The sequence below is a fragment of the Lepidochelys olivacea genome (genome assembly GCF_965140295.1).
Source record: "Lepidochelys olivacea isolate rLepOli2 genome assembly, chromosome: 2".
NCBI classification, from domain to species: domain Eukaryota; kingdom Metazoa; phylum Chordata; order Testudines; family Cheloniidae; genus Lepidochelys; species Lepidochelys olivacea.
Window position 1 is genome coordinate 185,333,705 of NC_140412.1, and position 21,954 is coordinate 185,355,658.

Consider the following 21,954-nt stretch of genomic DNA (forward strand, 5'->3'; position numbering starts at 1 on the left):
AAAGAACTGATCCCCTATCAAGTAAATAGCTTCATTTCAGAAGAATTTCATTGTAGTTTTACTGCCATGCAAAATCACAGAGGGCTACTACACTATAATACCTTAGATTTAGGAGGTTCCAGTAACTGTATTTATAGCTAGCTAGATGAACCATATTACTGTACCTTTAATCCCCTGCAAAATACTCTGATTTTTTAAGGCTAGGAGCTATCTTTTTATTCTGTTACTTTCTATGCGGCCCATGAATTTGTAGCATTCAACCCACCCTGAAGTTCAAAGAGCAGCATTACCAACTTGACTTATTCTATTAGCGTTCTAGATCTCCCGTAAAGAAAGAAGCAAAACTGAACTCCATGATGCTGAACTATTCTTCAATGAGACTTGGATTTGGCCCTATTTGCACTGAAGTTTTGGGGGGTTGTAAATATTTTGGATGAATTTAAGTATTTGTGAGCCACGTCTCTGTCACTTCCACAGCATCTGGGGTCCCTGCACATCCTTTACTAGTGCAGTTTAGTCTTGAGGATTCACACACAGCTGCATCCACTGGCCACTCCCCCATCTGCTTATCTAGAGTGAGCTGGTGTGACAGCACCCACTTTGGTCAGAGAGACGGGCACCAAGTTCACTCAGTGTGGCCGGGCAGTCAGTCGGCTCTTCTTGCCCGAGCCTCTATGGTAGTCCCATTCTGGGCTATGAAGAGTGTAAGTTTCAGTCCTGCTGGGGTGTGTGGGGTTTCCCCTCATACTTGGTGAGATCAGCTGACCCTGGTACTCAGGGCATCTGGAAACCCCTTCGGTCCTTAAGCCTCTGAGGACAGGTGACCTACAGATATAGGAAAACCCTGGCCGACCCACACCGCTGGATTCCAGCTCAGGGCCCTTAAACCATACAGGTGGAATCAGGCCTCAACAACTTCTCCTACTATGCCCTGAGCTCCTTCTGACCTCCCTGGGTTTTTGTAGGCTTCTGCAACCTGGGGCTCTGATCATCCCTTTTCTAGGTGCTGCCTCTGAGCGACGTCTCAGCAGCTTGTTAGCAGGAGTTTCCTTCTCCAGCCCGCTTGCTCCTCTGGCAGCCACCCTTCCCCTCAGCTCCTTTATTTTCCCAGTTGCTGTGAGGCTGCCAATCAGCACTGGCCAGCAGTTCCTGCAGTCAGCCCTTGGTTGCCAGGCCAGCATGGGATATACACACCCCATGACAGCATGTTTCTAGCACTTGAGAACCTCACACCTGTATCTTTGTTTTCAACACCCCTCTGAGGTAGGGAAATAATAAACAACAGCTAACTATTATATATTATTTCCTTTTTACAGATGGAGATTGGAGGCAGAGATACTTAAGTGACTTGCTCAGCATCACACAGGCAAACTCTGACAGAGCCAGGGACTGAACCTAAATTTCTTGGATACACTCCAGGCCTCACTGAAGTTAATGGTAAACTTCCACTGACTTTACTGGGGCCAGGATTTCATCCCTTGAGTCCCAGTCCAGCCTCTTAACTGCAATAGCAACCTCCTATATGCCTGTTCTCTAGCCATGCCTTCAATATCCCTTATGCACAACGATGAGAGAGGCACCTCTGAGCAGAGTTTTGCAGTGAGCACTTGGTATGAAATCCTCCCATGCCCTCTGTCTGCTGCCAACTCTGCCAGTGGTGACAGCCCTGTGACAGTTCCACTGCATTTAAGGTACTACGAGAAAGATGCAGGACGTGGCCCAAAGAGAATTGGAGAGAGAGATGGAGCATGCAATGAATGACATGTCACCAAGCTATGCTCTCATGAAGGTATCGTGAATGTCAGCACAATAGCTATAAAAACCATTTACTCTAGTTTCCAAAATATGATTCTATGATTCCTGATTTTAGGCCACAATTCAGAACAGCAACTAAGCATATGCTTAAGTTCCCTTGACTTGGGATTTAAATACCATACTTAGGTGCTTTTCTGAATTGGGGCCTGTAACAAAGATACTACCCCAGCACACCCTCTTGCAGACCAGAGTGGCAACACAGTATTTCTGCTTCAGTTTCCCCATGGGGTCTTCAGCCCACTTCTGCTGTAGATGTGGCTTAGCCATCCAGCCAACTTGCTTTACAGAGATCAACCCCTTCTGGGGTAGGGGAGTCCTTTAGTCAATATCCAAGAGAAGCACAAAACAACAGAATGTTTGGCCCAGCTGTGATTGGCTATCAGTCCCTTTCCTTACAGGCAGGCCCCAGCTGCAATGGCTTGTCTCAACACCCAGTATCAGGTTCCTGGATTCAATCAAACCAAATGTCTGGTCCAGGTCCACTCTCCTACCAAGGGGTTCAGGCAGTCTGCAGTCTCCAGCCACCTCCTGGCCCCAGCCAAGCTTCCTGTCACACACTGAGGCTGCCTGTCTGCTCTCCTTCACCATCAGGTCTCAACTGTTAGGCTTCTCTCCTTTTAAGTCCAGCTCCCAGGCCTAACACCCAGTGCAGGTGAATAGGGCTAACGGAACCAGTCTCCTCTTTAACCCCTTCCCATCTGGTGTGGGGTTTATATGACCTGTCACAGGGCCTGTACACACAGTGTTACACACAGCTCAATGTCTAATGCAGGGGTCGGCAATCTTTCGGAAGTGGTGTGCCAAGTCTTCATTTATTCACTTTAATTTAAGGTTTTGCGTGCCAGTACTACATTTTAACGTTTTTTAGGTCTCTCTCTCTATGTCTATATATTATATAACTAAACTATTGTCGTATGTAAAGTAAACAAGGTTTTCAAAATGTTTAAGAAACTTCATTTAAAGTTAAATTAAAATGCTGATCTTACGCCGCCGGCCCGCTCAGCCTGCTGCCAGCCTGGGGTTCCGTTCACCTAGGCCAGCAGGGGGATGTGTGGGGCCTGCGGCTGGGACCCCGGCTGGCAAGGGACTGGCAGCCAGAACCCCAGACCGGCAGCGGGCTGAGTGGGGCCAGTGGCTGGGACCCCAGACCAGCAGTGGGCTGAGTGGCTTAGCCCGCTGCCGCTCAGCCCACTACTGGTCTGGGGTTCCGTCCGCCGGCTCCTGCCAGCCAGGGTCCCAGCTGCCGGTCTGGGATCCCGGCTCTGCCCACATAGAGTGGGTACCTACTTTCTCCCTGGTTCTAGCCCATTCTCTTCCTCTCTGTCTGCACTGAGCTGAGGATGGGAGTGCACTGAACACAGGGCTGGGGGTGAAGGAGCAGGCTGGGAGTTGGGGTATAGGGTCTGGCCAGGAGCTAGAATGAGGGAGGGGGCTCAGGGTTGGGGCAGGAGGTTTGGGTGTGGAGTGCTTACCTGGGTAGCTCCCATGTGGTGCGAGGGGTACAGGTGGGAATGTGGGGGAGGGGTGCAGGAGCTCCCATTTGGTGCTCATGGTGGGGGTGGGAATGTGGGGGGTGCAAGAGTCAGGGCATGGGGTGTGGGGGGGCTGGGAGTGTGTGAGGAGGGTGCAGGAGTCAGGGCAGAGGGCTAGGGGCATGTGTGAGGGGTGCTGGAGTCAGGGCTGGGATCGTGGGGGGGTGCAGGGGTCAGGGCAGGAGGCTGGGGTGTGTGGAAGGTGCAGGGGTCATGGCAGAGGGCTGGGTGTGTGTGAGCGGGTGCAGGGGTCAGGGCAGGGGGCTGGGCGAAGTGTGCAGGGGTCAGGGCAGGAGGCTAGGGTGTGGGGGAAGTGTGCAGGGGTCAGGACAGAGGGCTGGGTATGTGTGAGGAGGGTGCAGGGATCAGGGCAGGAGGCTGGTGTGTGGGGGGTGCAGGGGTCAGGGCAGAGGACTGGGGGTGTGGGCTAGGGTCGTAGGGATGTTCCCAGCCCCCTGCCCAAAGCGGCTCACGGCAGGAGGCTGGAGGGGATATGCCCTGATTCCACCCCCAACCCCCTTCCCCAAGGCCCCATCCCCTCTTCTCCGCCTCCTCCCCGGAGCAGTGAGCGTGCTGTGGCTCCACTTCTCCCCCTTCCTTGCAAGGGCCATCAGCTGTTTGGTGGCAGGGAGGGAGAGGAGGAAGAGCAGGAACCCAGCATGCTGGGGGAAGAGGCGGGGGAGGAGGGACTTGCCTGCTCTGCAGCAGCAGCCGGCAGGACCAAGCTTCTTCACGCTTCCCCCGCGGGGTGAGGGAGAAGAGCGGGCCGGGGCGGGCAGGATTTTTAATGGCACACTGCTGCCTGCCGGTTCCCGGCCTGGGTTCAGCAGCAGGCTGAGCAGGGCTGGCAGCTAGGGCCTGGCAGACAAAAGCGTGCCATTATTAAAAATGGGCTCGCGCGCCATCTTTGGCGCATGTGCCATAGGTTGCCGACCCCTGATCTAGCCCTTAATATGGAAGAGGATGAATAATAAGATGGCAAAATTTGTGGATAAGAGAAAATTATTTGGCTTTGTCTGGAGTGGATTATGAGGAACTTCAAAGGGGTTGCATTCATGTGGGCAACACAATGGCAGATAAAATTCAGCCTAGGTCAGCGAGAGAGCATACACATTGGGAAGAACTGTTCGTACTACTCACACATGGATGAGTTCTAAATCCACTGTAACCACCTATGGAAAAGAGCTAGGAAACGCTGTGCACAGCCCAGTGGAAATATCTACTCCATTTGTTCTTTTGAAGCATCCTTTATTGGCCACTGTCAGAGGCATTATACAGGACGAGATGTATCATTGGTTTGATCCAATATGCAAGTTACTCTGTGCCCATGCACAGAACTTTTATGTGGACAATTAATCTCATCAAGACAGCTCTCTCTGTAAAACTAACAGAGCTGGAACTTTCTCCAGAAGCACACATATTGACTATAAAGAGGCTCTGATGAGTCCATGCCCCAATTCTCTCTCCAATCAGCTATGACTTGACCCTTCCAGCTTCCTGACAGTGCTAAAACTTTCTTGTTTCTTAGCAGTAATGGCAAGCACCTTGATGTTTTCACCATTGCTTTTTAACTTTTCACAATGGTAAACATTTTCATTCACAGGTTGAAATTAGAACCTACTGATCCCAGCATAAAAACCTTCAGATATACGTTACAGTCATATCAATGCTTCAGAATGATGGATGTTTTTGAAAAATACTGGTAAACTCTCAAAGAACATTGTGGGGAGGGGAACATTTGATTTGGGGTAGTTCCTCTAATAAAACAAAAATAAAACCGTTTTTTTCACAATGCTGAATACAATAGTAGCTCCTTAAGGGAAGTGGTGTATAGCTTATCAGTAGATGCATTACAAATTAGAATGGACATAGCAGTAAAGAATATATCATTGGGAACACTTCACAGTCTCTGGCTCTTCAACTTCTGGAAAACATAAAAAGCTGAAAGCTATGTTCAGGGATAGTGGGTTTTTTTCTAAATGATTTATATAAAATTACATAACCAGGTCACCTTATATTTTAAAAGATAAACCCCAAAATAGATCTGGAAACTATAACATAATGTTCAGCTGCATTGTATAGAAGAGAATGGTTGAAGTGTAATGGTTGTAGATGTTGAAACTCAAGAGATCTTCAAGGTGGTTATCGGCACTCTAAGGATTATGCTAGCTACAGCTTATCCAAGTGATATCCATGTCCTTGGAAACAACATTTTTCTAAATTGTCCACCATAATCAAGGCTTTCTGCATATTGATATAGTAAATAATACAATGTTTTCAGTTTAAAAGATTTGGTTTTTATTATCTGGACACTTGAAAAACCCATTGATGCAAGTGGCTTATATAAATCTGTGTTAAATATATCAGGGATAAGCATTAAAATACATGCTCAAAAACTCTCAAAACCTTGACTGAGTCACTGCAAGTACTGTATGCAAATGGGGAAGGGGAAGAGGCTTTGGCAACACAAATCACCAGGATACACTGCAAAAATGACATTTAAAATAGGGCAGTTTAGGTAAGAGGCTTCTTTTGGATGCACAAAGAGAAAGGGAAACGGGGAAACTCTTTATGTGATACAGTGGACTTCATTCTTTTGAGTTATATTTCGCTGTCCCTCGCTGTATGAAGTATATCTTGTTCTTGTTGACTCCAGTTAGAGCATGCTTGGGCACTATGTTTGTAAGGCCCACCAGTGCCACTGAGGTTGCTGCACAGGCAGACAGAGCAGACTAGCCTTGAGGTATGGTGGTTTGATAGTCTATAGTTTAAAGCTAAATTACTCCCTCCACAGAAGAAGAGACATGGTGAACTTCTGAATGTTCCAAGTTGGGTAAGCTCTAAGAAACTCAGCTACTTGCTTTAAATCACTAGAGTCTACAAAAACTGGCTTGAAATTGCATAAGAACATGAGCTCTCACAGGATTTCTGATACTTGTTTGCAGTGGGGTCAGAAATACTATGACAATAAGAAAGGAAAAATTACAGGAAAACCTAGACAAAGTTTAAAACACTTACCAGCTAGGAGGAGAGGGATATGCAGTAGGCAGCAGCCAGTTATAAAATAGCTGCATTAGGGCTGCAGCTTTCTGCCTCTGCTAAATTTGAAGGGCCAGCTACAGGAAGACAAGCCAAGAAAGAGTCCCTATAAAAAACAGCCTTGTGTGAAAGAAGGTAAGTAAGGACCAGGCAAAGGTAAAGCAAGGGTCTTCTGAAGGAAGAGTTGCTTCTGTGTTTTGCATACCACCACTATATCACCGTACATATAATTAAGTAATTAGAGCATGTGCCAGTTGTGACAATTTGCCTTCAGACCACTTATGCACAAAATAGATCAAAAGCATAGATACAAACCACTGCTTAAATTTGAATAGTGATGGCTACACATCAGCCACTGCCCCCAGCAGAAACAGAAACAGCATATGAAGTCAGCACAATGCTGTTATATGACCTCACAGTCTCCTGACTGGTAGAGTAACACAAACAGGCAGAGTCCCTGGTATAATGATTATAAAAAACCACTGGCAACATTTAAAAAAACATCTTAGTATCTTAGGAGCCTGATTCCCATTGTCATTCAAAGTCCCTTTTGAAACTTTTACCTCATGACTGTTTATTAGTGGAGGAGGTTACAAAGGCAGCTCCCCTCCTGCTGCTGCTGTCAGTTTCTCTTTTCTCTCAAAGGCAGGAAGGACAGACACACCTGTAAGTTTCTCAGAGTTAGTTCCTAATAAGTACTTCCCACCTTGAAGGAGCCACACACCTTTTAGGGTCTGTGTGGGTGTCACAAGAAACACCCACCCACCTAGCACAATAACTCTGTTATGATATCTCCAGGAGAGCTGGGGGAACATAGCACGCACTCCTCCTGCTCAGTGCTGGGCCAGTTTGGCTGATCAGTATACAGGAGGCAGGGCCATGACCCAACCCTACCCCTTCCTGGACATCTGGAACAACTGTCAGGGCTAGAGTCTCTCTGTTTTTGCATAAGAAGAGCTCCAGCTTGGAAGTTTGTGTGGCCCTGGTTGATATACTAGGGATTGAACTAGGGACCTCTACAGCTAAAAGCATAAGCTACTACAGCTTGAGATAAAGCTCTGAAGTATGGGAGAAGATCTGGGCTCTATAACAACTCATATCCTCTGTGGATTGGCACAGATGTGAACCTGTAAAACACAATCACCAGTGTGTAACATAGTTGCTCTGCTCAAAGGAAGCTCACCCCATGTACCTGAGCCCCACAGAGAGTCATATCAATGTTTGTATAGTTCCCACCACAATGGGGCCCTGATCCATGACTAGGGCTTCTAGGTACTTAATAATCCCAGACAAGCCCTGATTTACATGCTACTATCTGGGCCGACACGTCCGGGATCGAACAAGTGAACTGCCAGAGTTAAAAGCATGAGCAACTACCTCTTGAGCTGAAGAGGAAGGCTTGCAAAAGGGGCCTGTAACAGACTCAGACCTTCTGTGGCTTGGCACAGCTAACCCACACTCACCAAGGGGTTCCAATCTCTCTTTCCTTCTTGAGCACCAGTGTAGGGATAGACATAATCTAGCCAACAACTGCTATAGATAACACAATGGTGTAGGTTATTTGGAGATCTCCTTGGGACTAAATCCTTTACTGATCACTGACAAAGTCTGGGGGGATCTATTACATTTATCTGTTTTAAGAGATTTGTTGCCCCAGCTGCAAGTATGTGCCACCTCAGAAAATACTCCTCCCACCCATCCAAGGCTTGCAACTTAAAGAAAAAAGAAAAACCAACAACACAGGGTGAAATTCTCCACTGACATAACTCCACTGACTTTAGCAGAGCAAAGCTAGCAGAGAATTTGGCAGTTATGTAGCCCTTTAACCATGTAAAACATTTAAACTCTGAGCCAGATCCTCACACGGAGATCCTGACTCTTGTTCCTGCAAAGGCAAACGCTCTCCTGGCCTGTCTGATTTTTCAGGGTAGCCAGGAAGATGTAATAGGGTGGCAATGAACGGTAACTCAGATGTTGCTGCAACCCACAAACATCCACATGGGAACAAGGAACTCATACCAATGAGATTCACCTCTCTCTCTCCTCAAAGGGGCTTCCACAGACCTTCCCTTCCCAACTGCCATGTTGTGAGGGGCTGCGAGAAATAAAGCTGCAGCAGTAACCTGCACAGAGCAACCCCAGTAATGGAGAGGTTCAGGGACCTCAAGTAGAGCCCCTAAAAATAGTAGTTGGAAGGAGTCACAATGATTTCTTTTGCCCTCCAAGTACACCTCCTACCCTCACACTAGGGTGACCAGATAGCGAGTGTGAAAAATCGGGATGGGGCTTTGGAGTAAGAGGCACCTATATAAGATGAAGCCCTGAATATCGGGCCAGTTCCTATAAAATTGGGACATCTGGTCACCCTACCTCACACCATTCCCCAGGCTGCCTCTGTGGGGGAAGATGACCTCTTGGGAGGCTCAGTACAATCCTCCTCATGTAATAGACACCAAGGGGTGGGGTTGACAAGGGTCAGTGATGCTCACCTCAGTCTCCAGTTACCTGTGAAAAGGCAGCTCTTCACCCTCTTTTTCAAGTGACAGCTCCCTTTCAGATTTGCCATCCCTCTCCTGTGTCGTTCAGGGGTGATGTTCTGTCCTCTTACTCAGTGCTTGAACCAAAGTCCATTGAACCCTATAGGGTCTTTCCATAGACTTCAGTAAGCTTTGGATCAGGCCTTCGCACCCTGAGACATCCCGTACGTATATGCATATATGCATATAGATATGTAACAGGAAAAAAATAAATGGTTTCATCTGGGGTAAAATGAACAGTTCCTAAAGACAGTAAAAGAATATGGACTGTCCTCAGAGATTCCTTAGGGGGTAGTGAAATAATATCCAGAAGGGCAATGATGTATATTACTATCACAGTCTAGTTACAGATGGCATTTCTGTCTGGGAAATAATTACAATATCAGACCTGAATTGCTATACATGGCACTCCTCTAGTAAATAGTAGTAATGAAGCATAGAGTCCTCTTCATTTTGCATTAACATTGGAGGAACTATTTCTCAACTAGAGGAAAGACTAAAGTAACAATAAGAACCCAGCTTATTATCTAGTGAATTCCAAGGCATGTGCCATCCATGTGAATAACCGAAAGATAAGAGCTTTGAGTACTGCAGTCCAGGATCTTAAAAATTAATGAGACATTCAATAATTACAGGGCATGCACTGAAAAGAAGGTTGTTTCCCCAGTCACTGTGAATGACAATTATAGTGGCTCTGTAAACAGCACACCCACTCAATTCATTTTCTAAATTTTAACATTCAATGATAGGACTCTATATTTTTCTTTAATTCAAATCAAATTTTTAACATGCATCACTGATTAATACTTGGGGGAAAAGCAGCTGTGCGTTGTACTGATTAGGAGACAAATAGCTCATTTAATGAATAAATTGAACAAAGACAAATTAAGATATGTTGAGAGATTCTACTGTAATTTCTGCAACAAATATCTTCTGACTCTCCTTGCTTCCATACACACATGCACATCGAGGTATCTCCTATTAACATTAATAATGAACTGGAAATGAGGTCTGCGAGTCCATCAGATTGCATGCTGGGGAGGTTTGTATTAGCTGATATAAGAGTGCTTACATCCTCCAGATCAGTGCTCCCATTTCCCTGCTGCAGAAAGTGTTCAGACAACATACAACCCGAGGAGATTAGCTACTAGCAGTTAATAACCTAAGTGCCCCACTAGTTTATATGTTTGTGGTAGCACCCAGGATGTGGTAAGTGCTTTCCAGACATCCAAGAACCTTCAAACCAAACCTGTATGATGTATCTGAATCTATCACCAGCAGCACACAAGGAGACAGACCGCAAGAACTGAGGCTTGGTCTATGCTACCAACTTATGTCGGTATAACTGCATCGCCCAGGGGTGTGGAAAATCCAGTTATACCAGCTTAATCCCAGGTGTAGAGAGTGGAGTATCTACGCCAAGGGAGAAGCTCTCCCGTCAACGTAGGTAGTGCTTTCACTACGCACTGCAGCTCCCTCTGCTGCTGCACCGGTGCAGCTGCTCTGTTGCAGTGCTGTAAGTGTAGACAGGCCCTGAGCTTTTGTTGTCAATTAGCTCCTATCCCTGTAGTATATAGATGTCAACACATAAAATGGCATTTACAGGGTGCCAGTCACCAAAGAACTAGGCACTAAATATATTAAAATCAATCAAAATCAATAGAAATGAACTTTGAAGGAAGCTGATCTTGCTAGTCTAATATGCAGTTGTTCAGATGCATTTCTTCCTTTCTTTTTCTCCCCCCTGTGATTGCAGATAGTCTTCTGTGTACAAAGGTGTATTGGGTCAGGTTCCAAAAATGGTCCAACTGGGACTCGACTGCTTTTAGGAGGCTATTCCATAGTAGGGTGACCAGACAGCAAGTGTGAAAAATTGGGATGGGGGGGGCGGTAATAGGAGCCTATATAAGAAAAAGACGCAAAAATCGGGACTGTCCCTATAAAATCAGGACATCTGGTCACCCTATTCCATAGGAGTCAGCCCCCAACTGCATATTCACAACAGTCACAATGGTGTCTCTGTTGTAGTTGTGAGACTGCAGTATGACTAGATCAGGTCTATTATTATCTCAATTTGGGACATTTCAATTTTTGAGTAAAATTTTTTAATTTTGAGGGAAAAATTGGAAAAATAAATGTGAAAAAATCATCCCAACAATTCATCCTATTTACTGATCAGCTATAGAGAGCTATAGAGCTAAAATTTCAATGACAAATTTAATCAACATGTCAACTTTTGACAAAAAAAAGGGATGATTTTTGGGAGGAAAAATTGTCCTAAAAAATATAGTGCTACCATTTGACCCACTCATTTTATGTTTAATTTTCAGCTATATCGACTCATGAATGCAGTCCTATGTGGGAAGACTCATTGAAAGTCAACAGGACCGATGCATTTTTTTTTTTAAATTCCATCTCCAGACTGTTCCAGGACTTTCAGGTGCAATAACGGTGCACAATCAGCCCAACTCTTAAAGCCTGATTCACCAAATTTACATGAGCAAATGTGGGCCTATTCTGATGCATACACTATTGTTAGGCATAGAACAACTTTTAGCACTTTGCTTGGAGAGTCACGGCTTCACAGCCAGATTCACAGAAGATAGATTGCAGTATTACCAACCCCAAATGATCAAAAATCATGAGATTGGATATAAAATAATGAGATTATGTAAAAACAATAGATTTAGTGTTCTTTTTATTTGTCTTCTGCTGTTTGAGCCTTTAGGGCGCACTGGGGTCACATTTTGAAGCTTTCTCCATGAGGGCTAGAAGCTTACTTTTTCTTTTAAGAATGAAGGCCAAAATCATCACATACCCACTTGAATCCAGGAGCAAGGGCTTTAAGGAAAACAATAATTATCATGAGACTCATGACAAAATCATGAGAGTTGGCAACATTGTAAAGACAGTCAAAACAGCCCATGGATGTTACCTTACTAATATTCAACCTGTTTCCATGTTCAGTTTTCTAGTTTACTTACCATCAATTTGTCTTAATTTGTTTCAAAATGAGGATAGTCCTCAGGAGTTGTTACCAAATGTTATTTTAATCAAGTGAGACAGTTTTAACGCTTTTTAAAAAACAATTATAAAAAGTAGCACACTGTGCTAAGAGGTAATAGTGGGGGAGCTATTTCTAGAAAGCTGCCATTCATTTTGTTTACCTGTGTGAGTCAAGAGTGTGGTTCATGTGGAGAGACTTACAATTAACATGCGTTGACTGATTTCCATTATACTTCTTCACAGCGGGTTGCAACATTAAAAAAAAAATAACAGCAGCAATAAACAGCATGATTTATAGACAGAACACAAAGCGTCTCAATGGTGTTAAGCAGAAAAGAAAAGGTAAATAAATGAGCGTGTCTAGGTTTAGCAAGTCAAATAGAATTAAATAGTATCACTTTTGTAGCACACTGAAGGCTGTGGGACCAGTCACTGAAAGCCCCATCACCATTCCCTGTCTTCTTTAGAGGATGCCTTCTCCTAATTCCAGTTGATCAGGGAAACAGATCTCCTATTGAATGAGTACCTGCACTGGACACCTGTCACTAGGAAGGGCCAACAATCTGCTCAGCAGCTTCCTCACCCATCCTTAGCTAAATGAGCTACAACAGCATGAGCTAAAGAGTCAAAGCTTTCTGACTGGTGCTGCAACAGACTCATCTCCTCTGTGGATCAGGCACAGAAGTAGACCCGTAGCACACACTCACCAATGGGTTATATAAACATTCTTAAATACAAGCATGCATTTGGCCTTTAAAAAGTTTTAAACAAGGCCAGTGATGTGTGATCGTAGCCATTGTAAACACTCTCTGCTTTGGGCAGGAGCTGTCCTTGAGGACAGAGCAGAGGAGAACGTCCTTTCTTGTATTAAAGACAAAGGAAGTCAAAGGAAAGCTCAGTGGGAAGAGCTATTGAGGTTAACTGCTTTCTCCATTCTGTTCCATTTTGGCTCAGTAGAGCTGCTTTACCCTAAGGTAAAGTGAACCTCACTGAGACAGACATTGCTAGAGCTTTTAATTGGCTATTACTGAGAGGTGGCCATGAGAATATTTCAGCCTGATTTTTTGAACAGAGATTAAGGTGCTGATTTACACTGACTTTAAAGTGTTGTTTCACTGTGGGAGCAGTGTAAATGGGCCTTAGTGTAAAAAAGAATAAAGCCCACTACATTTATAAAGCATCATTTCATTTTGGAGTACGGATTTGTCTACTCTTATTTACTAGAACAATGGAGTAGAGACATGTCATCTGATGGAATATACACCGTGCCTAGCACCATGGGCCTGATTGGGGTTGTGGGTATGACTGTAATGTAGATATTAAATAATAATGTAAATCCCCAGAGTGTTTTGTCCAGTGTTTCAAGTGATACGGCTTTTTGTTACTTTTAATGTCAGATGAATGTACAGTCTAATAGACCTCACTGCTACAAAATTTTCCTTGATATTTTTAGTAGCTTAACTATTCACTGACATCTACTGCAGTTTGTGCATCTAGTGATCATTTAGACAAGTGCATTTAAAGTTCAGATATTTTTAAAACTTTAAATGTCAGCAACATATTATTTTGTATTTCCATCTTGTAGACTTTCTGTAACTACCAAAGCTATTGTTACAATATTTGGTGTACCTAATAATCTCCATGTCAAGAAAGATAAGTACATTAGTAAAATTGTAAAAAATAGTAAAAATCACAAGCATAACAGATTTTGAAATGTGGTCATACAAAACTAGGCCACAAACATTCCTCTGTTGGGTATAGATTTGAATTTAAGAATAAAATTCACTTCCTCTCTTCTTGTGACCCTTTGTGTTCCATTTCAAGGCCATTATTGCAATAGAATTTTACTCATTTGATGTATTATGGAAAATGAATGCCAAGCTTCCATGTTTGAGTATTTGCAGAGGAAGCTGCCTATTTTATATGGGAGGGTGCCTTTGCTGAAACAGCAAATCCCTCATCAGAGTCCTGACCCAGAGGCAATTCAATTAATCAAATAAGGGTCTGACTACACCCTTTGCAAGCAGGACAGCAAACGTATTCACAATAACTTTGTGTGACTGTGATAAGAGAAAGTTTATATTTAAACTCTATGTCCATCCAATAAATCCTACATTGACCTAGTTTTTTGTAGAAATGATGCCTCAGGCAAGGTCTGCATGCCCCAGAAAATAAAAACACCATTAAAATGTTCTAAAATTTTCTAATCCTATTTTACTGCTACCTCTCCCTGAGTGATTTAATACCCCACTGCTTTCTTCCAGCACTCCTGGTTATAAGAATTATGTTCATTTAAAGGTCAAATAGAAACACCAGGTGAATTCTGTGACACATTGCAACTAACCAACACAGCACAAATTTCATACATCAAATGCTGAATCCTTGCAAGCTTTCCAAAACTCAACTTAGAAAAAATGTCACCAAGTAAATTTGAATAAACAATGCCTTTGAGAAAAACCAACCTGCTTGCAGACAGTACACATCAGAATAGGAGATTTAATTCCGTGAGTAACCTATTTGCTGTGAATTATTCATTCAGTTCCATTCAAAATGGAAATAACTTGTACAAATTGTTTGCTGTAGGCACTTAGAAATGATGAATGTGTTTGGGTAGGGTTAGATTCTGACCAGCTCCTACATGAATATGCACAGGTGAGTCCCTGAAATTTTGTCCCTATAGTTTATTTAAAAAAATACAAAAAGTTTATCTTTTGAATAATTTTACTCTGCAGAGATACTCCTTGTATTTCAAATGGAGAATACCAGTAGGTAATCCTGCTCAAATAGGTAGAAAATTTTAAGTGCACCTATTACAGTCTACAGTCTGATGTGGAATGTTGTCAGACAGATAAATTCCACAAATGCATTTGTTATTCAAATTCTATAACTGCATGTTCCCAATATATGTAGGGATAAATCTATTAGCATGCACAAAGAAGTGTTTCCTTGCAGACACCACATAACTGCAAACAGCTAGACTAGATGCAAAGGAAGGTCTTGTAGGAAGATGTGGTACTAGGACTCAGGAAATCTAAGTTCAACTCCTTGATTTTCCTCAAACTTCCTATATGACCTTGGTCAAATTATTTATTTCTGCTTTGTCTCACTTTCCCATCAGTAAAATAGGGATAGATAAAGGGAGGGGAAAAAAGGGAGAATTACTATTTAGATTGTAAGCTTTTTGGAGTAGGGACTGTTCCTCACTACAGCTGGTACACTGCCTGGTACAAGGGGGCCTTGAACTTGGTATTGATCTCTCTGTATAACTGTAACACAAAATAATAATAGAACTATATTATACAGTAGCTGTAGATCTAGCCAGGGAGTTTTATGCACAGTCACCAATTTGCACATGCAGCTTCTGGTTTGCTTTCACAAACGCAGGTTTTTGCACATGCCTATGTATTTACCCTCTCCCCCCCAAAACAAAAACAAAAACAAAACCCCACCAAAAAACAAAATACCAAACTTGAGTGATTATTTGTACAGAAAAGTCATGCAGAGAATTGGTCTTGCCATACTTCAGAAGTATACTTCACCTTCATCCTCTAAATCCATTTACCTCAGGAAATTGAGATGATTTTTTTTTGAAAAAAAAGCTTTTCTAAATGACGAATTATTCCTATGCCTGGTGTTTCTTGATTGTGAACCCCCCCACACACACACACATAAGGAAAGCTGCGAATGATAATGGATTCTTTAAGAAAAAAAAAAAGCAGCTCTTCACCTTTTAAGAGGGTATGTTAAATGTGGCCTGCCCACACATCAATTAAACGAGGCAGTTTAACTATGGACTATTGTTTCTGTTCTTGGGTACTGCATATTTTTATTACTTCCTCTTTTAACCTGCCAGCCACCCAAAATGTTTCTTTGATTGAACCAAAGAAATAATCATGGGAACATTTCAAAATAACAGCCCAATTAATACTGATTTATAGCGAGACTCTTGTAGAATGATTTATCATCTCCATATGGCTACAAAATGGGTTCAAAAGGATTAATGCTTTGAGCATAAATTCTGAAGGATGCCAAATCATTTAAGCCATTGGTTTATCCCATGGCACAGTACATTTCTTCCTGCAGAGCAATCCTGAAAATTTAGGGGAAAACTATTAAGGAGCTGCTTGGGAATTTAGTAATATCACTTAGTCAAAATTACATACCCTAAAACTCTCCTGGGTAGCAAGGTTGTCATCTAATGTAGGTAATAATTCTTTATCCAGGCAAGCCAAGAGCCTCTTGCTGCTGAATTATTTATTAGTAGAGCTGGTTGTCTGTCGAGGCAGATAATGGGAAAAGTGTGCTCAGCAAAAATACAAGTTGTACTTTTAGTTTAAAAGAATAAAGCCTTTGCACACAATTTGTTAATTACTACATTTATTTTCCATTTGAAACATGTTTCATAGCTGACATGACTAGTTTAGAAACCTATAAAGACCACAAGACACCAAAATAGATATAGATATATGTAATGAACTGGCTAGTATGTTTTGTTTTGATAAAGCATCTTATATATTCCTGAATTATTTGCTTTTACAGCTCTCTAATCTCTAAACACATCATTATACAAAGAAAAGGAGTGGAAAAATGGTGACTTTTTAATGAAAACCCCCTAAGTGTCACAGAAGCCATACGGCTTAAGTTAATGGGAATCATAAAAGGGAAAAGGAGGAGCAGTTCTTTCATGTGTAATCTTGGTGGTATTGAAACATCATAAAAAGAAACCCTAATAAGAGGTGCTGCCAGTAGGCTCAGGGCACCTGCTGAGTAATAGGTAGTTCTCGCCTAATGCTGTCATCCCTGACTCCTGCTGTGAGTAAAGGCTCAGTGTGACATTGGAATCCAATGTAGCTTTTGATATGCATCTCTCTTTGTACCATTGAGGGTATCCTACTATGATTGAAGGAAGGATGCCAACTTGTGATCCCTGATTGAGTGAAGTCATGTAGCTATGGATCAATGTCTTTGTTAACATCTGGCTTTATTGTGGTAATTCATCATTTGCTCTCTAGGGGCCTGATGCAGCTCCAATTCAAGTCAGTAGAAAGAATCCAGATGACTGAAGTGGAAGTTGGATCAGGCCCTAGAGTCACAGAGTCCAAGGACAGAAGGGATCATTGTGATCATCTAGTCTGTCCTCCTGTAGAACACAGGCCATAGAACAGCTCTTTTAGAAAGACATCCAATCTTGATTTTAAAATTGCCAGTGAAAGAATCCATCATGACCCTTGGTAAATTGTTCCAATGGTTAATTACCCTCAATGTTAAAAATGTACACCTTATTTCCACAGCCTGCATTTGTCTAGCTTCAACTTCCAGCCATTGGATTATGTTATACCTTTCTCTGCTAGATTGGAGAACCCATTATAAAATATTTGTTCCGCATGTAGGTGCTTATAGACTGTTTTCAAGTTTTCAAGCCTCTTTGTTACACACATGACAGTGATACACTCAAGGAGCTCAACCTAAGGCAGGTTTTCAATTCCTTTAATCATTCTTGTGGTTCTTCTGTGAACCCTCTCCAGTTTATCAACATCTTTCTTGACCAGAACTGGACACAGTATTCCAATAGCGGTTGCATCAGTCCCAAATATACAGGTAAAATAACCTCTCTACTCCTACTCAAGAGTCCCCTGTTTATGCGGCCCTGAATCACATTATTCCTTTTGTCCACAGTCTCACACTAGGAGCTTATGCCCAGCTGATTAACCACCAAACCTTTTTCAGAGTCACTGCTTCCCAGAATAGTCTCCCATCCTGCAAGTATGCCCTACATTCTTTATTCCTAGATGTATACAGTGATGAGCTGCCAAAATCTTAACAACCGGTTCCCTATAAAAAGTTCTGATTTAAGGGATGTGCCCCAGTATGTATTTTTTGTACCAACAGGGTTACCATACATCCGTATTTTCCCAGGAAGAATTTTTAAGAACCAAAAGGCCTGACCTGTCCGGGAAAATATGGATGTATGTTAACCCTGCTTAAAGTTCTTTTTTAAAAAGATGGGCCTGAACTAGAAATGAGCTCTGTTTCACATGTGTGGTTCCCGGCCACTACCTGGGGGTGTGCTAGGGTGACCAGATGTCCCGATTTTGGGGTCTTTTTCTTACCTCCGACTCCCTGTCCTGATTTTTCGCACTTGCTGTCTGGTAACCCTAGGGTGTACACAAGTGTGGGTCCCAGCTGCTCCCTGCCCCCCTCATTGAAGCAGGTGTGCAAAGTTACTGCCCTGGGAACTGCAGAGCACCAGTGGACGTGGGGCCAGCTGCAGACAGGGGCGTGGGGCAGGGCTTGCTGCAGGCAGGGGGTGCAGGGCTGGCTGCAGGCAGTGCAGGGGGTGCGGACCTGGCTGGAGACAGGAGAGTGCGGGGTTGGCTGGAGGCAAGGGGTGCGGGGCTGGCTGCGGGCAGGGCAGGGGGTGCAGAGCTGGCTGAAGACAGGAGGGCGCGGAGTTGGCTGGAGGTAAGGGGGTGTGGGGCTGGCTGGAGACAGGGCAGGGGCTGACTGGAGGTAGGGGCTGGCTGCAGGCAGGGCAGGGGGGTGCAGGGCTGGCTGGAGACAGGGGCTGGCTGCGGGCAGGGCAATGGGTGCGGCAGGGGCTGGTGCGGGCAGGGCAGGGGATGCGGCAGAGGCTGGCTGTGGGCAGGGGCTGGTTGCGGGCAGGGCAGGGGGTGCATGGGGCAAGGGTTGGCTGGATACAGGGTAGGGGGTGCGGCAGGGGCTGGCTGCAGGCAGGGGGTGCAGGGCTGGCTGGAGACAGGGCAGGGGGTGCGTGCGGCAGGGGCTGGCTGCGGGCAGGTCAGGAGGTGCGGGGGTGGCTGGAGACAGGGGCTGGCTGCAGGCAGGGAGTGCGGCAGGGGCTGGCGGCAGGCAGGGGCTGCGGGGGTGGCTGGAGACGGGCTGGCTGCAGGCAGGGGGTGCGGCAGGGGCTGGCTGCACGCAGGGCAGGGGGTGAGGGGTGGCTGGAAACAGGGGCTGGCTGCAGGCAGGGGGTGCGGCAGGACTGGTGCGGGCAGGACAGGGGGTGCATCAGGGCTGCAGGCAGGGGGTGTGGCAGGGGCTGGCTGCAGGCAGGACTGGGGGTGCAGGGGTGGCTGGAGACAGGGGCTGGCTGCGGGCAGGGCAGGGGGTGTGTGCGGCAGGGGCTGGCTGCGGGCAGGGCAGGGAGTGCGTGTGGCAGGGGCTGGCTGCGAGCAGGGGGTGCAGGGGTGGCTGGAGACAGGCTGGCTGCGGGCAGGGCAGGGGGTGCGGCAGGGGCTGGCTGTGGGCAGGGGTGCGGGGGTGGCTGGAGGCAGAGGGTGCGGGGGTGCCTGGAGGCAGGGGCTGGGTGCGGGGAGGGCAGGGAGTGTGGCAGGGGCTGGGTGCGGGCAGGGGGTGTGGGGGTGGCTGGAGGCAGGGGATGGCTGCGGGCAGGGCAGGGGGTGTGGCAGGGGCTGGCTGCGGGCAGGGGGTACGGGGGTGGCTGGAGGCAGGGGGTGCGGGGGTGGCTGGAGGCAGGGGGTGGCTGCGGGCATGGCAGGGGGTGCGGCAGGGGCTGGCTGGAAGCAGGGGGTGCGGGGGTGGCTGGAGGCAGGGGATGGCTGCGGGCAGGGCAGGGAGTGCGTGTGGCAGGGGCTGGCTGCGAGCAGGGGGTGCAGGGGTGGCTGGAGACAGGCTGGCTGCGGGCAGGTTGTACAGGGGTGGCTGGAGACAGGGGCTGGCTGCGGGCAGGGCAGGGTGTGTGTGCGGCAGGGGCTGGCTGCGGGCAGGGCAGGGAGTGCGTGTGGCAGGGGCTGGCTGCGAGCAGGGGGTGCAGGGGTGGCTGGAGACAGGCTGGCTGCAGGCAGGTTGTACAGGGGTGGCTGGAGACAGGGGCTGGCTGCGGGCAGGGCAGGGGGTGTGTGCGGCAGGGGCTGGCTGCGGGCAGGGCAGGGAGTGCATGTGGCAGGGGCTGGCTGCGAGCAGGGGGTGCAGGGGTGGCTGGAGACAGGGGCTGGCTGCAGGCAGGGTGTGCGGAGGGTGGCTGGAGACAGGGGCTGGCTGCGGGCAGGGCAGGGGGTGCGGGGGTGGCTGGAGGCTGGGGGTGCAGGGGTGGCTGGAGGCAGGGGATGGCTGCGGGCAGGGGGTACGGGGTGGCTGGAGGCAGGGGGTGCGGGGGTGGCTGGAGGCAGGGGCTGGCTGCGGGCAGGGCAGGGGGTGCGGCAGGGGCTGGCTGGAAGTAGGGGGTGCGGGGGTGGCTGGAGGCAGGGGGTGCGGGGGTGGCTGGAGGCAGGGGCTGGGTGCGGGGAGGGCAGGGAGTGTGGCAGGGGCTGGCTGTGGGCAGGGGGTGCGAGGGTGGCTGGAGGCAGGGGCTGGCTGTGGGCAGGGTGGTGGGTGCTCATGGGGAGAGCAGCAGGATGCAACCCAGGCCCAGCAGAGCAGCCGGGGACCCACCAGGCAGGATCGGGAGCCCCAGGGCCAAGGGAGCAGCAGCAGCAACAGGGCTCGTTCTCAGGGCCCAGCGGCAGCCCACATGGCTCCTGCAGCGCAGCGCCCCCGGCAGCCGGAGGAGGAATTACATCACTTCCCGGCCAGAGCCCATCAAAGCCTCAGCGCCCCCTGCAGGGAAGTGGGTTAACAACCGGTTCTAAAACTGCTTCAAAATTTAACAACCGGTTTGTGCGAACCGAAGCGAACCGGCTCCAGCTCACCACTGGATGTATACATTTAGCCCTATTACAAAGCATGTTGTTTGCTTGCACCCAGTTTACCATGTGATCCAGACAGCTCTGAAACAGTGACCCATCCTCTTCATTATTTACCATTCCCCCAATTTTTGTGTCAACTGAAAACTTTATTAGTGATGATTTTATGTTTTCCTCCAAGTTATGTTAAATAGTGGAGGGCCAAGAACAAATTCCTACAAAACCCCACTGGAAACACACCTGCTCAATGATGAGTTCCCATTTACGGTTACATTTTGAGAACTATCAGTTAGCCAGATGTTAATGTGTGCCACATTAATTTTATATCATTTTAGTTTTTAAATCAAAATGTTGTGTGGTACCAAGTCAAATGCCTTACAGAAGTCTAAGTACTGTTTAAGTACTATTACCTTTGTCAAACAAACTTGCAATCTCTTTAAAAAATTATGTTAGTTTGACAGGGATATATTTGCCACAAACCCATGTCGATTTGCATTATTTAAATTATCCTTCTCTAATTCTTTATTGATCAAATCCTATATCACTTGCAACATTAACTTGCCAGAGATAGACATCAGGCTGCCAGGCCTATAATTATGCAACTCATCCCGTTCACCCTTTTTAAAAATTGGCACAACATTGGCTTTCTTCCAGTCTTCTGAAACTTCCCCAGTGCTCCAAGTCTTATTGAAAACCAATATTAATGGACCAGCAAGCTGCTTAGCTAACTCTTTTAAAATTCTTGGGTGCAAGTTGTCTGAATTTGCTGATTTAAAAATGTCTAACTTTAGTAGCATGTTTATCATCCTCCAGAGATACTAGTGGAATGGAAAGAGTATTATCATCACCCAATGGTGAGACTTTAGCATCAATTTTTCCCCACATACAGAACAGAATATTTATTGAACACATCTGCCCTTTCTGCATTATTACTGATAATTCTACCATTTCCACCTGGTAATGGACCAATACCATTGTCAGGGTTCCTTTTATATAATATATATATATTTTATATATTTCTAATATATTTTAAAAACTCCTTATTGTCCTTAATTCTGCCGGACACAGATTTCTCTTTGTATCACTTTGCTTCCTGTATCAATTTTCAACAATTCCTAACTAAAATATATATATAAATTTTTTTATAGCTGTCTTCACTTCCTCTCCAGACCAAGTCAGTTTTTTAATCAGCACAGCCCTTTTCCTCAATTGCAGAACTGTGGCTTTTTGGGCATCCAGTAAGGTGTTCTTAACTGATTCCCAATTATTCACATTTTTCTGATTAAATTCTTCCTCCCAGCTGATTTGGCTCATAACTGTTTTGAGCTTTGTGAAATTGGCCTTATAAAAGTACCAGACGAC